The sequence below is a fragment of the Pseudophryne corroboree genome, chromosome 3 (assembly GCF_028390025.1).
Source record: "Pseudophryne corroboree isolate aPseCor3 chromosome 3, aPseCor3.hap2, whole genome shotgun sequence".
Lineage (NCBI taxonomy): Eukaryota > Metazoa > Chordata > Amphibia > Anura > Myobatrachidae > Pseudophryne > Pseudophryne corroboree.
Window position 1 is genome coordinate 172409778 of NC_086446.1, and position 6157 is coordinate 172415934.

A 6157-nucleotide genomic window follows, 5' to 3' on the forward strand; every position below is an offset into this window, starting at 1 on the left:
GAGGGGGGGGCACTCACTTCACCCAGCGGGTAAAGTGAGCGACCCGCTAGATTGGCCTGCATGCTGGCCAATCTAGCAGCAACGATAGCAATGTGCGCTCCGTGAGTACCCCTCTTTAGAGAAAAGGAATTACTGGTAGGTATTAAATTCCTATTTTTGCCATAGTCTAAGGAAAAAGATGACATAAATGAAAGAGCAAACTAGAACACAGAACTGTCAAGCACACATTTTTTATTCTCTTCTTCCATATTCTGTTCTCTTTCTTCAGGTGTGTAAGTAGAGCCGTCACTATCATCGTTTGCTTGACTGTCTTGTTCAGCAAATGCATCATATTTTTTACATGGGACTCCTTCCCTGAAATGATTCTGGAAAGCTTTGTTCTGTAATTTTCTCATTATCTTTTTCAACTTTTTCTCAGCAGATGGAACGGTGGCAATTTGATGTCCTATTTAATACATCTTTTGCTTCCTTCTGAACTTTTGGTTTCTTTTTAGCTTTTTGGGAGTGTACTTCCGTTTCCGCTGTGCTGCCATTTGTGCTTGATCAGTGAAATACTTCTAAAAATCTGAGGAATCATTTAACATCAGCTTTCTTGGTTTACGATCTTGTTTTGGGGGGATCTTTGTGCCAAATTGGGTCATTTGTCTTGTGTGGATGTGATCTTCCCATTCACTTTCTTGGGATGGCATCAGCATACTACCCAAAGATGTGGGCATCGCATCTGATAAAACAAACATCAGGACATAGGTAAACATATGCTTTAGAATCTGACGGATTATCAGATACAGCTACAAAAATAGCAACAATTTAAAAAGAAAATAACAATTAAGCAATAAGGAATTTTTTTTTTAAATTCACTGCCTGAGCTTGTCATTAATCTGGTAATCCTTGGGGGGAATTCAATAGATGGTGGGAAATTTGAAAAACCCACAGCGCAGGGCAGCACAGGATTTTTCCCATAACTGCAGGATTTTGCTAACAGCAGGGCTGAAAATGGGACGCGGTGATATCTATAGAAATCACTGCATCTTTTTTCTCACAACTCCAGAGCAAGTCTGATTTTTCCTAAAACAGTTAATATTAGGAGAAATCACCGGGACTTGCTCTGGCATCCTGGCGGCTCGCACCACAGGGTTTGCAGTGCTGAAAACCCTCCAATCGCGTTTTTTTTTTAATTGGATACTGCTGGTATCAGGAGCACGCATAAATGCGGTAATCCAAAATTGGGTGCGAGGTGCGCAAGGTTTTTTTTACCTCGCACCCAACTGAATTCCCCTCCTTGTCTTGCTCAGTAAAAAACCCCTGAAAGCTCACCATCTTTAAGATCACTGCTCCTCATCAATATCCATTTCCTCCTGGTCATCACCCAATACTGCTCTTAGGCGTCTCTGTTTAGCTTGAAGTTTCTTCAGTTGCTGCTCTTGACATAAAAAAGAAAGAAAGTATCAGACATCTAGGGATTGTGATGTGTCTTTAATTGTGTTTATTGCTCTGCAGTATTTTGCTTTACAATGAAGAATTTACTATAATCTGCTAAGGATTCTGAAATGGTTTTACAGAACATGAGAGGATATATGGGGGTCATGAGGTTTTATGTTAGAATAGATCTGATAAGGGTCTTAAATCAGGATTATAAAGCAAAGTGCAATGAACCATGGTGATATATATAAGTAAATATTAATAAATAAGTAAAAATTCTTTGAAGGTTTTGAATGTTAAATATAAGTATGTAAGAAAAAGTTGGCTTGCACCCTGGTTAGTCCTTACTAACTTATACCTCCCAACACGACCCTCTCCAGGAGGGACACAATGCTCTGCTCCTGGACTTTTCTCTTAATGTATGAATGCCAGCACCTGTGTTGAACAGGTTAATGGATAAGAAAGGTGTTTCAGCACAGGTGATGGCAATCCTACATTAAGAGAAAAGTCCAGGAGCAGAGCAATGTGTCCCTCCTGGAGAGGGTCATGTTGGGAGGTATGCTAACTGCCAAATACACAGGTTCCCCTATGAACCACATGGAAAAGGCATAGGATTCCATGTCAGCATACAAATTACTGATCTCTCTCATTTAGCGGCAATTATTCTTTATTATTATTATTATCCTTTATTTATATGGTGCCACAAGGGTTCTGCAGCACCCAATTACAGAGTACATAAACAAATAATCAAACAGGAAAACAGCAACTTACAGTTGATGACAATATAGGACAAGTACAGGGTAAATAAACAGTTACATCAGCAGATGACACTGGAATAAGTATCAGGTGGCAGAAGACTGATGGATTTGGTGCAGCTGAAGATTATTAAAGTAAGAAAAAGGATAAGCACATGAGGGAAGAGGGCCCTACTCGTGAGAGCTTACATTCTAATTATGCACCTGGGTTCTCCTCTCTCCTACATTCACACACGTCAACAAAGCACAAACACTTTATAAAACACATTAAGTGTGGCATAACTGCACTAACTATGTTATGTTTCTGCCGCTTTACAGAGTCCAGTTTCCGGGCAATCTCTTTGCAGGTTGCAGCTTGCGGAGCAAGTTGATCTATAATTTTGTTGATTTATCTTAGGGAAGTGACACATGAACTGTGACGAAAAAGATTAGAATTCCTCTGCTGTCCGTGACAAAAGATCTCTACATAAAACTTTGCATACATGAATGCATTATTTACTAGCTTTGTAAACAGTATTGTTACTATTATAGGAGAATATATGCTAAATAGTATTATGTTATTCCGCTACACTCGCAAAGAGCAAACCTATCGGATGTGTTCAATCAAGACAGGCACGAAGGCTTTCAAAATGCACCTGGTAAAATAGAGCATGGCCATATGAACATTGTAATTAGGAAAAAAATGTAAGAATATATTGTTTACATTTTCTTTATGAAATATAGCTCTTCTTTTAATAATGATGTTTTTTTTAAGGATTGTCCATAATAATTTTGTTGATATCACTTAAATAATGAACATATGAACATCCCACTCAGAATAATCATTCATAAAACACAAAGGGGGTCATTCCGAGTTGGTCGCTTGTTATTTTTTTGTCGCAACGGAGCGATTAGTTGCTAATGCGCATGCGCAATGTCCGCAGTGCGACTGCGCCAAGTAAATTTGCTATGCAGTTAGGTATTTTACTCACGGCATTACAAGGTTTTTTCTTCGTTCTGGTGATCGTAATGTGATTGACAGGAAGTGGGTGTTTCTGGGCGGAAACAGGCCGTTTTATGGGTGTGTGCGAAAAACGCTACCGTTTCTGGGAAAAACGCGGGAGTGGCTGGAGAAACGGAGGAGTGTCTGGGCGAACGCTGGGTGTGTTTGTGACGTCAAACCAGGAACGAAACTGACTGAACTGATTGCAGATGCCGAGTAAGTGTGGAGCTACTCAGAAACTGCTAAGAAGTGTCTATTCGCAATTCTGCTAATCTTTCGTTCGCAATTTTGATAAGCTAAGATTCACTCCCAGTAGGCGGCGGCTTAGCGTGTGCAAAGCTGCTAAAAGCAGCTTGCGAGCGAACAACTCGGAATGACCCCCAATGTTAGCACATCAGTGTGTACACGGGTGGTCATTCCGAGTTGTTCGCTATTTTTTCGTTCGCACAAGGTATTCGCAAACTTGCGAACATGTTGCAAAATAGCGAATTATCCGCCTCCAACGTATTTTTGCTAATTCGTCCGCAGTATTACACAAAGTGGGCGTATGCCAAATGACATCGCAGTAATGCGAAACCATCGCATTAGCACAAACCTCATCGTAAAAATACCAACTTTTCGTAGATTTACACATTCTTCTTAAAATTGCACACGCTTTTGCGGAAAAACGCACAGCAATGGGTTTTTTTCTATTAAGTTAAATTACACCTTTCAGTTTAAAGTCCACAAGCCCTCCTCAATTACGAATCCAATTAGTGTAATGAATGATAATGGTCATGACCAATTAAGTCTTCAAAAAATACCTGAAGAACACTTTGTAGGCATAATTGGCCATCAACATTTAAATGTTTTTAATAAAAATATAGATGTGTTAAATGTGCCTGGTCTAATTTGTTTTTTTTTTTGTGTTTTTGTGTAGAGGTGTAGTTTGTGAATGAAGGTGTTTACATGTTTTTTTATACAATAACCTCCTAACTGTTTTTTGTTTTTTTTGTAAAAATCTTACGTTAGATGTGTGAAATATTTAAGGCAGGCTTTCCCAACCACGGTCCTCAAGGCACACCAACAGTGCAGGTTTTAGTGATATCCAGGCTTCAGCACAGGTGACTTAATTAGTAGCTTAGTTATTTTGATTTAACCATCTGTGCTGCAGCCTGGATATCACTAAAACCTGCACTGTTGGTGTGCCTTGAGGACCGTGGTTGGGAATGACTGGTTTAAGGTAATCAATTTCTGCTAGCCAATCTGCTGTTCCTTTATTGCATTAATAAACACAACACCCGCTTAACTTGAAATATTTTTTTTTATTGTTTTTTTTTTTTTTTGCTGGAAATTTTTATAACGTTGAAAAAAAAGTTTTTAAAAAAAAATTAACTAAACTTTTGCAGCTGCTCCACATTCCTCATTAATCCCTGCAGGTGTTGCCGCATGGTGTCAAGCATGCCCACAAAAGTAGTGGGATCTCCAATTGCAACATCTGAAATTAAGAGGCAACATAAACATTACTAACTTATGCTGCTTTCACATCGCAAAACCTGCTTTTGAAATGGTATTTGAAACGGTTCTTAAAACGGGTCTGAGCAGTTAAACCCCTTTCACATCTCATGTTGTAACCAGTAAATTACCATTTCATTCCCGTTTTGGTACCTTTCACACTGAACCCGTTTCACCCATAGAAAACAGTGGTTGTCATTATAAATGGACTTTTCTGGCCCACACATTATTATTAATCACTAATTAATTCATTATTAATAATTTGGATAGTCGTACGATGGAACCCAGCAGCTTGAAGCATATCTATTTTTATTAGATGGGATTAGGTACTTGGTTTGTCTTTTTTGGAGGCACAAGTATTATTTATATATTTTTTAAAAATATTATTTTTTTTTTAAGATGGAATGGTTAAAAACACGGAAAAAAATGGCGTGGGGTCCCCCCTCCAAAGCATAACCAGCCTCGGGCTCTTCGAGCTGGTCCTGGTTCTAAAAATGCGGGGGAAAAATTGACAGGGGATCCCCCGTATTTTTAAAACCAGCACCGGGCTCTGCGCCTGGTGCAAAAAATACGGGGGACAAAACGAGTAGGGGTCCCCCATATTTTTCACACCAGCATCGGGCTCCACTAGCTGGACAGATAATGCCACAGCCGGGGGTCACTTTTATGCCGTGCCCTGCGGCCGTGGCATTAAATATCCAACTAGTCACCCCTGGCCGGGGTACCCTGGGGGAGTGGGGACCCCTTCAATCAAGGGGTCCCCCCCCCCAGCCACCCAAGGGCCAGGGGTGAAGCCCGAGGCTGTCCCCCCCCATCCAATGGGCTGCGGATGGGGGGGCTGATAGCCTTTGTTGTAAATGAAAAGATATTGTTTTTTCCAGTAGTACTACAAGTCCCAGCAAGCCTCCCCCGCAAGCTGGTACTTGGAGAACCACAAGTACCAGCATGCGGGAGAAAAACTGGCCCGCTGGTACCTGTAGTTCTAATGGAAAAAAAATACCCAAATAAAAACAGGACACAGACACCGTCGACAGTAAAACTTTATTACACACTGCCGACACACACATACTTACCTATGTTCACACGCCGACATCGGTCCTCTTCTCCATGTAGAATCCAGGGGTACCTGAAAATAAAAGTTCAATATACTCACCTCAGCCATGGTCCAGAGATAAATCCACGGACTTGGCAAAAAAAGAAAACGAACACCCGGACCTGCGGACCGAAAGGGGTCCCATGCTAACATATGAGACCCCTCTCCCCGAATGCCGGGACATCACGTGACTCCTGTCACTGAAGTCCCTTCAGCCAATCAGGAAGCGCTACTTCCGTGGCGCTCACCTGATTGGCTGGGCGCTGTCTGTACTGTGACAGCACATCGCAAAGCCGCTCCATTACTTTCAATGGTGGGAACTTTGCGGGTAGCGGTGGGGTCACCCGCCGGTCAGCCGCTGACCGGCGGGTGACCTTACCGCTAGCCGCTAAGTTCCCACCATTGAAAGTAATG

General features: G+C 41.4%; 1 long non-coding RNA gene across 1 annotated transcript in view; it reads right to left on the reverse strand.

The window, feature by feature from the left end:
- Positions 1–219: 219 nt before the first annotated feature.
- LOC135057560 (uncharacterized) overlaps positions 220–6157 on the reverse strand; it is a 24630-nt gene continuing 18692 nt past the window's right edge. Inside the window, exons 2-3 of the long non-coding RNA XR_010244201.1 lie at positions 1315–1415; positions 220–721 (exon numbers count right to left, since the gene is read on the reverse strand). This is a non-coding gene — a long non-coding RNA (uncharacterized LOC135057560). The remainder of the gene's footprint in view (positions 722–1314; positions 1416–6157) is intronic.